The following is a 10,630-nucleotide window of genomic DNA, read 5'->3' on the forward strand; positions in this document are numbered from 1 at the left end:
AAATTATATTTATAGCATATAAATTACATTCAATTATCAGTGGTATGTATTTATCTAAACTTTTCAAAACATGTTTTTAATTAAGTTTTGTCCACTCCAAATATCATTGTATTACTTTATATATAGTGTTGGTAGCTTACATCAAAATATCCTTAGTTCTTCCCATCCAATATATAATTTTCATTTATTTTATTTGCCTATATAGCACAATAAAAAAACATGGATCCAATATAATTGTATTATTACTATCATTATCTATAATATCCAGTGAATATAGAGAAATAAAATATTTCATGTTACAAAAAATTGTACCTTAATTGAAGTTTTTTTGTTTAAGAGATACAAATTTCATATACATATCATATATGCTATCATATGTATTACATATAATATATGTTATATACATATAATATATTATATAATATATACTACATAGTTACAATATATATCTTGGCATTTAATGTAGAGAAAGCATTTGACAAAATTCAACAATCATTTATTATAATAATCCTCATTCCACCTAGGTCTCTTATCATTCTCCCAAAGTCGGAACAGAGGAAGCCTTCAACTTTTTGAAAAGAAACTTAAGAAACCAGTATATAACCTTATAGTAGCCCAGCATGGTGGCATACACCTGCAATCCCAGCACTCGGGAGGCTTAGGCAGGAGGACCATTGCGAGTTCAAGACCAACCTTGTGCTACAAAGTGAGCTCAAGGCCAGCCTGAACTGCACCGCAAGACGCTATCTCAGAATAGACAAAAGAAAATGATACATACTGGTACAAAGCTATATTCACTCAACTCTGTCTATAACACCAGGAAAAATGTGAAATCTCTTTTTCTAACAGTTGCAAATAACACTACACTGATTGCCCAGCTCTAAACAAAAAAGAAGAACTATCAGGTAACATTGAGAATGATGAGATGAAATCATGTTTGTCCACTAACAACATAACTCTTCAGGAAATCTCAAAGATTTTGTTCAGAACTGAAATTCAAGCTGGCTCCCAGAAGCTTCATATTGAGCTATGCACACATTTGTTTATTTATCCATTTATTTGTTTATACTTATTTGCCTTTATTCAGATTAATGCCAGTTATTTTTTCCATTTCTGCACTTCAGGGAACAAATCTGAAAAAGTATAGATCCAGGAATGAACATTCAAACCTATATCTGATAAATACTTTATATATATATGTGTGTGTGTATATATATATATATATATGTATTTATATATTTATATATATATTTAAGGTCAGAATCTAAAAATCTTTGCTCTGTAACAAATTAAAGCTCAAAATGTACTCATTAGCATACTTTATGAAGAATCAGGTGGTAGTTTTGTCCTTTTTTCTTTTCTTCTGACTTTCATTAATCCTTGCTTGTGTTGCACCATGATCATATGTAGCATGTAGGATAGCCTAGAGGGAATTGGCACATGTATGTAACACTTTCAATCTTTTCTCCACTCCGCTTTTATTTTCCCAGCACCAGAGTCATCTATTTATCTTTTTAGACCTTATAAAGTGAATTATTATATATACAGATTAAAAACCTGACTAATAGGAATATATATATGTACGGTAAGACCATTATACTAAGTCAAGGTACACTTTTCAATCAGTCTCCTGCTCTGGATTACAATACCTTTTTCTCTCTTTCTTTTTTCCTTTTATCTGTCTTTTCTTTCATACTTTATTTATATATTGAATTTTCATACAAGAGAAACCATGTCACATATAAGTTTATATCTGATTTACTTCACTTAACATTATAGTCTTAAGGCACATTCATTTTCCCACAAATAAATCAAGTTTATGCTTTTTTATGATGCAGTTGTGCATTATTTTTTATTTAAGTTTTTGCTCCGTTGTTCTGTAACTGTGCCTCCCAGTCTGGGCTCTGACATGCAGTCCTGACTCAGCCTCCCAGACTGAACAGATGCCAGGCACGCTCCACCATGCCTTGCTGGAATTCTGAAGAATTAGTAACTGTCAAAAGAAAACCACAAATAAGTGAGCAAACAAGAGCAACAACAACAAAAAATGTCTGCGCAATTCCAAGTATAAGTATTTAGATGAAGTGTGCAGGGTGCATAGTTAAGACACAAAAGTCAATTGCTTTTCTTGAATACAAACAGCACACTGGAATTTGGCATTTCAGAGATGTACAATAACACACACACACACACACGCACACACATGGACACACAAATGTGTGTGAGTAAATCTAAGAATGTACGTACGAGATCTGTGTGGTATGTCACAAAACTCAAATGAAAAGAATCAACAAGAAAATGCAGAGCTATTTCATGCTCATGGATTTTTTAAAAAGATTTTATGTAAGGAGAACAGTTGTAAATTTGTAGCTATATTGGACTGATAAAACCCCACCACATTATTTGGAAGATACAATAAAATGATTATGAAGTTGACATGGAACAGCAAAGGGCAAAGAAGATGCAAAACAGTACTGAGGAAGATGACCAAAGCTTCAGAGGTCAAGGGGATCAATACGAAGAAACAATATAAAGCACCTGCAAAAAGAAAGTGTAGTGTGATTCACAACACATACACGTAAGTGACAGGAATAAGAGAGACCGGAAATACATCAGCAGAGAGAATGATCAACCAAAGCTGGACAAAGTTATTAAGGGAATGGGGTACAAGCTCATCCCATCAGTAACCTGAGCATTTGGGGAAGTTGAGGCAGGAGGATCCCGAGATCAGACTCAGGTTGACTAACACAGTGAGTCAGAAGAGCCATGTATGAAAATTAAAAAGATAAATAAATAAAAGGACTAGAGAATGGCTGTCATTAAGACTCAGAAAACAACTTCTGGCAACATTATGGGAAAGGAACACTTTTATATTGTTGGTGAGAATATAAACTAGAACAGGTGCTGTGCAAATCGATATAGCGATTCCTCAAAATCAACCAATAGAAATTTCATTGAATCCAGCTATTCTTCTTCTGGATATTTTCCCCAAATATCAAAGACATTGAAATACCATGATCCATGCAAATTCTTATTTATAGCAGCACAACTCACAATAGCTACATCTTGAATGGACATATGCATCTATCAACAGATGAATGTATAAAGAAAAAATGTAGATTATATACACAGTGGAGTACTATGCTACCAGAAATAAGGGAAACCTTGAGTTATTTTGAAGAAAATGGGTAGCTCTTGGGATCTTAATGCTAAGTCACACAAATAGAATATAAGTTACCCAATTTCTCTTCTTGGGAAACCAAAATATATATAAATTAAAGAGAAATATAAGAAGGAAATGGCAGAAAAAAATGAATTTATAATTTGTGGAATAGAAAGGGGACCTGCGAAATGAGGGACAGAGTGAATAAAAATTATTAATGAGATATATGTATGTACATCTTCCCATGATGAATGAAAATATTGCGTATTGCAAACATATCCTCATAGAAATTTTTAAAAGTGTGTGTTTGCTCAATCATACATGCTTACATTTGCATATCTAAGAAGCCAATTTGAAGATAACAATATGTAATGCAACAATCATTGTCAATTTCCTGTCACCTTGTTTGAAATTTTGTATCATTTTATTGTTTTTGTGTGTATGTCTTTTAGCTTGTAAATTTGAATTTATTCTTATATAAATGTATGTGAGCTTGTTAATATGTTTCCATTCTTTTATCTTTAAAATAAAGAATAAAAGAAAGAAAAAAGAAATTGTACTTTAAAAAATTAATGTAATCTAGGATTCATACCTACTAGATAGATAAAATAAGAAAAAATAATATAATGGTACTAAATTCTGATGCTTCTGGACAGAAAAGTTCTCTTCCTTTACTGGTGTGTTAGCAACTTATGCACTGAAGAGAGCATTTTCTTCAAAAGCTACTCATCACCATCCTGTAAAACAGAGTAATTATAATCTTATTATAGGACCTAGTACACCCGTCTCGGTGACCATGCACACTTGTCTCCATCTCTGTCTGTCGCCCGAGGAAACTTCTCTTAGGGGACTATCTCTCATAGTCAGTGTCCACATGCAAATATTTAGCTACCTTTTCATTAAGATCTATAAGTTTTACTTTCTTGGGAAACTTTTTGGCATTTCCTTACTTGACTACTATGTAGAACTACTAAAGCCTACTATCAGTGTAAGCCAAGAACAGAAATAGCACTACTCACAAGAGTCTTGGGTAGTTTTTTTGTCTACATTGTTATTATTTTTGAATGTTCTTTAAAATAAAACAGTCTTGGGTATTATGTGCTAACGTGATATTTTCGATTATCAGAAAGAGCCTCACTATTACACTCACCGAAGTTGGCTTTAACATCTGGATCATCATAAGAAAGGAGCTCAGAAAATGCTGAATGTCTCATAAAGTCCAAAGTAGTCACTTGTTATTGCTCTTGATGGAGGGCATTCTTTGACGTCGTGTCTGTGAGCTTCAAAGGAAACGAGACCATCACTGTCTTTATTTATGGTCCAAAGGAGGAACTCGTCCAAAGTGCCTGAAAAATCTACAGTTCCAGTTTCCTTCCTCTGTGATCTTTCTGTCCAACTCAGATCTAGAAGAAATGTGATCAGCTCACTTGCTTGTTTCCTCAGCCACAGGGTGCCACATTCACAAAAATTCTAAATTCCATCAACCCGTGGCTCTGAGAAAGGATTTCCTTCTACACTAGACAGAAGCAGACTTTGTCTCAATTTGCAGAGGGGGAGATTCCTGTTTCACAATTGCTGGCTTCCATCCCAATCTGGACAATGCCATGGGTCACTGTTCCCTTGGGTCATGAGTGAAATGTGAGCCATGGATCTTGAAGTTGATCAGAAAGGCACTCGGATTGGGGTGGATGGGTAACTTCACTGTTCTGTTGGACTCTTGTTTAACTCTTGTTTCTCAGCAGACACCAGATCCCTGCATACGGCTGCCACCTCTCCACTGTCTGTAGGAGGAAGGTTCTAGGTTCTGCACCAAATACGAAAAAGTGTGTTCATGTCCTCAGGAAGATTGTCTGTAACGGAGCCAATCCATCCTCCACCACGGTCCCATGAGTGTGGAAATATGTAGGAGCACATGAACTCTATTAAATAATATTTACTTAATACTTTGTTAAATAATAAACTAGATACATAAGCTTATAGAATGCAGAGTTTTCCTTACGAGAAAAAAATCAAAGTAAACACAGACCAAAATAAAACACAATAGGAAACAGGGAATGACGCCTTTTGCAAAAGGGAAAGCGTCAAGGAGACGGAGGGAAGGGAGTGGGTAGGAGAGGAGAAGAAAAGGAAAGCATAAAAGAATGAAGCTGGGTTATGTACATGCACGGAAGAAGGTAAATTTTATGCACCACACAGAGAAAGTAATAATCACTATGCCCTGCCGGCATGGACTAATAAAGAAAAAGAAGAATGGATGTTTCACTTACAAGCAATTCAAAGCAAACGATTCAGTGTCTCATTCTTTGGTGCATTTACTATTGGAATTCTCTCGCATAATGCAGTTTAAGTTTAATACGTAAAAGCGGCCATCGGAAAATGTTTGGATGTATTTGTTGGGTATGTTAGCTTAAGCTCCTCCTCCTCCTCCTCCTGACGCGAGAAAAATCAAGGAATGATGGAAACGTCTCACTGTTATGCCTGGTAAGGTGCCGTACAAAATCATGCGGGATAAGCAAATGTCTTCGGTTTTGCCAGGGAAGAAAGAGGAAATAAAAAGTTAACTAAAAAAATAAAATAAAAACCTCATTGCTGAGCGTACAATTGATTCCCGAAGAGTTTGGAGTGGATCTGAGATGCTATGACCTGACCGTGAACAATGTGGAAGGCATGAGTTGGACTCCCAGGGCAATTCTCTGAAAGGCTCAGAGAGAGACAGAGACAAAGACAGAGACAGAGACACAGAGAGAAAAAGAAAGAGAAAATAAAAATAACCTCCTGGAGAGTGTTACAAAAAAAGAGAAAAGATATAGTAAACTCTCTCTCAACAGCGGGGAATATAGCTCAGCTGCATAACTCTCTGCCTGGCAAGCACAAGGTCCAGAGTTTGATTCCTACCTTAGATAGATAGATAGATAGATAGATAGATAGATAGATAGATAGATAGATAAATAAATTCTATCTCGATATCATCATGACTGTTTTGTCCCCGTGTTTATCTATGAGATTTTGAGTTATATTCAAGGGACAAAGTATCACTTCAGGGAGCTACCGTGTGGATTATATCTTCCAAACTCAGATTTGCCTGAGGGAGGATAAATGATATCTTCTATATTTATACATTTCAAATATTTTTAAAAAATTATCAGACGTCTTTTAACTTTAATGAAAGTCGTTACAATTTAAATCTAATGCAAACTATAATTCTCTTTTTTTTACAGTAATCCTTTTTTCTATTTTAAAATTTAAAAACTGACAACATAACAATGAAGACAAAAGCAAAACAAAAGAAAAATAACAAAAATGATACATGACCTCAAAGCAAAATGATAGAAATTTACAATAGTTACGGCATTACATAGTGTTATCTTCAAGTTGTTCTATGAGTTACTTGTTTCTACCTTTATATTTTTTTATTTTTTGTTTTAAAGAGAATAGTATAAAGAGAACAGTAGCAAAATACAAACAAAACTAAAATTCTTAAAATGTCAATTAGATATAATTATCAATTAAATATATCTAAAAAGTATACTTAAATCTGTGTCCTTTTACAGATACATAAAGAACCTTAGAGAACTTATGTATTTTGCTGCAGTATAATTTAAGTATAATATCTAATCATAGTGTTTCATTTAAAATAATAATTATGGGTGTTATATATCATAGGTATAAAATAAATATTTCATACTATATCATTAATGAATGCCTGCAAGTAAATATATATGTATATGGAGAAGTCCTCTAACTTTTGATCACTTGACTTCATGATTGTCAACTTTATGATCATAAATGAAAAATCAATGTGATGCATCTTCTATGGATACTGAACTTTGAATTATGCACTGTAGCATTTTCCCAAACTCATAATACTGTGTTAGGATTGATATAACCTACGCGTTGTTGGTTCCATTTTCTTCAATACTATTTCTTTTAAAAAATTTTGTGAGTACATGTTTGTGGTTCATCATGAGTGAATTATTGTTGGAGGTGGGCATATATTTTTCTTTTTTACAAGCCCTCTCCATTCCTTACCCTTTGTTTCCATTCTTAAATGAACAAAATCTATCTCCCTAATTCCCAACATCTGCCTTTTATTTTTACACATTGAGTTTCTCATATAAGAGCAACCATGTGATAATGAAACTTGAGGGTCTGATTATTTCACTTAAAATTATGATCTCAAGATCATCCATTTTCCCACACATGACTCTAGTTTATCCTTCTTCCTGGAAGAGTAGTACTCCACTGTGTGTAAATATCATATTTTCTTTATTCATTCATCTGCTGATGGACATACAGGATGCATGCTGGGCTTAGCTGTTATGAGTTGAGCTGCTATAAACACAGGTCTGCATTTTCCATTTAGTGTAGTGTTTTCCTCATGCTGAGACATCAGGACAGAACTCCACTCTAAGTAGAACACTTCTTATTAGTTATAGGCATATCAACTGGACCCAGAAAATTTGTCTTTAAAATAACAGCTTCATTGCTCAGCATGAAACTGATTCCCAAAGAGTTTGGAGTGGGTCTGAGATTGTGTGACCTGACCTTGAAGACTGTGGAAGGCATTTGGAAGATTTCAAAGGCAATTCTCTGAAAGACTCAGAGAAAGAGAGAGAGAGACAGAGACAGAGAGAGAAAGAGGGAGGGGGGAGTGAGACAGGGAGAGAGAGACAGAGAGAGATAGAGACACAGAGAGACAGAGACAGAGAGAGACAGAGACAGAGAGAAAGAAAGACAGAGACAGAGACAGAGAGAGAGAGACCTCTTCTATTTGCAGCCAAGGTGGGCAGACTGAACAAGAGTGCGGTGCACACAGGACCCCGCAGACAGATTCACTGGCCATCGGATCTGCTACTGCCTGACCTGTATCCTCTTTTATTCCCTTTCTGAATCTCAAGTACCCTTAGCGCTGTGGCAGCCCAAGAGGCATTTACGAGGCTGCAGTAAATGCTACTTGCAATGCTCCTTACTTGTGTTCAGCAAATAAAATGCTATTTTTCAGACCCATAATACTGGAGGATGACTCTGCTCCCTTAGGCTAATTAGCGTCTAACCAATTTTGACCATGGAAGAATTCTATTCCACTTTAGATTATGTGAGCCTAGACTATCTGTATCCTTGAACTCATGATGGTGTTATCACGGTCTACTCTACCTTTCCTTATAAAATAAAATCTTTCCTAAAATGAAGACAGAGTATGATCAAATCAAATGTGTCAGTGAACAGACACAAGAATGCTGGTGCAAACACAGTGACAAGTAACTGGAAGCTGCCTAGGATTGAGAAATAAAAAGCAACGAAATGACTGCTTCCCAAAAAATGGGCGAAATCTCTCATAGATCATAAGATAAGAGACAAACCTATAAATTTAAATAGCGCGTGCGCACACACACACACACACACACACACACTTTAGTCTTCACGTACTGTGACATTTGAGAAAGACTTTCGCCTTGGTCAATTAAATTAGGTTGCTGGGAACACGAATGTCACGGTATATTAGGTGCTTTGAGAGGTCCCACATGCAATCAGTGCAAACAGAAAGTTCAGCTCGGCCTCTAAAGCTAAATTACTGTGTGAGCTCTCTGGAAACCATCATATTAGTATATTAGAATGCAGGAGAAGGTGCACTGATTTGCACTTTCAGTCTATAGAAACATGTTTTCTGGGTAACCGTTTGCTCTTTGTTAACCCTTCAATATGTGTACCAGAAATTCATTACATGCACGTAGGCAGCATAGGTTCACACGTACACACTTAGTACCAGATGTTGCTGCTGTTTGCACAGACACAAACTGACAATTACACAGACACTTGGTGAGTGTTCTAGTTATCTGAACACACACATAGAAACAGGTGGTCTGCTTGAAGCACTTATTGACTTGTAGACACCATGTCTGCACACCCCTCAAAGCAAAATGCACTGGATGGTAAAGGTAGGGAAATTTCCTTGGACAATACAGAATTTAATAATTAATTATTTTCTCTGTTCAGATGCACAATGAGTTGTTAAATAAACTTGTGTTTGGCAAAATGAGTTACTAGTAGAGAAAGTTCTTTAAACTTTGCAAAGTTCTTGTCAGTGCATTTGTTCACATTTGTTTTTGAACTTCAGGGCTTATATGCTCCTCCCATTGACTATTAATTGCTTATAAGATGGTGGGAAACTTTCTACACCTTATGATGTCATATATTCTAATGTGTAAGGATGGAACAGGAATAAAAATTAAAATAAGTCAAATATTTCATGTAAGTTATTCTCCCTCTTCTCTATGAACAAGAAGGAGGAGGAGATGGTGGAGGAGATGGCGGAGGAGATGGAGGAGGAGGAAACAGAGGAGGAAGAGATGGAGGACATGGAGGAGATGGAGGAGATACAGGAGATGGAGGAGCAGGAGGAGGAGGAGATGGAGGAGGAGAGGAGGAGGAGATGGAGGAGGAGATGGAGGAGGAGATGGAGGAGAAGGAGATGGAGGAGGAGGAGGAGTTGGAGGAGGAGAAGGAGATGGAGGAGGAGATGGAGGAGGAGGAGATGGAGAATGAGATGGAAGAGGAAGAGTAGAAGGAGGAGGGGATGGAGGAAGAGATGGAAAGGGAAGAGGAAGAGGTAGGGGAGGGGAGAGGGAACAGAGGATAAGGTCTTGGGAATGAAACACTCCCCAGATTGTCCATACATGGATTCAGAGCCCACTCTTGCAACATCTCACCAGACAGATGTGGAAGAGTGTCTGGTAACATCCTTAACCTTCCATGGTGTGCTTATTTGCACCTGAGATTTTTCCTAATCCCCTATGTGAGGATTAATCTCCTCCTGGGAAGTGGTGGAAAATCTGAATGAGAAAGACATAGTGGGAAGATATAGGTCATTGTGGCCATGGATTATAAACTTATAAGGAGATTGAAAGATCTGGATATTTCACACCTGTCTCTCTTTGCTCCTTGGCTGTCATGGGGGGAGTAATGTTACTTTCTCGCACAAGATCTCCATGGTGTTCCACCTAGTCACAAACCCCAAATAATGGGTCCAACAGACCAGGGACTGCAAACCTCAAAACTGGGCAAATTAAGCCTTTTCATCTAGTAAATAGTTCATCATCAGTTTTTGCTATAGTAATGGAAGGCCACCCAACACAGTAGGTGATTTGGGTAAGGCTGTATGTGTATTCCAGGTGCTGGTTTGACTACCATGGGGGTACGGTTGTCACACTTGGAGGGTTGTATTAGCTTCTTTCCCATCACTGATATACAACATCCAGCTCTCCTAACTTAAACAAGGAGAGGCTGAGTTTTGCTCATGATTTTCAGAGGATTTAGACCATGGTCAACTGGCTCTTAGGGAGGGATGTCATGGTGGAGGGGTATAGAGGATAAAAGATGCTCACCTTAGGGCAGGAGGCAAGGAGAGAGAGAAAGAGGAGAGAGAGAGAGAGAGAGAGAGAGAGAGAGAGAGAGAGAGAGAGAGAGAGA

Source organism: Chinchilla lanigera, unplaced genomic scaffold (genome assembly GCF_000276665.1).
Source record: "Chinchilla lanigera isolate Chin_1 unplaced genomic scaffold, ChiLan1.0 scaffold00098, whole genome shotgun sequence".
Classification (NCBI taxonomy): domain Eukaryota; kingdom Metazoa; phylum Chordata; class Mammalia; order Rodentia; family Chinchillidae; genus Chinchilla; species Chinchilla lanigera.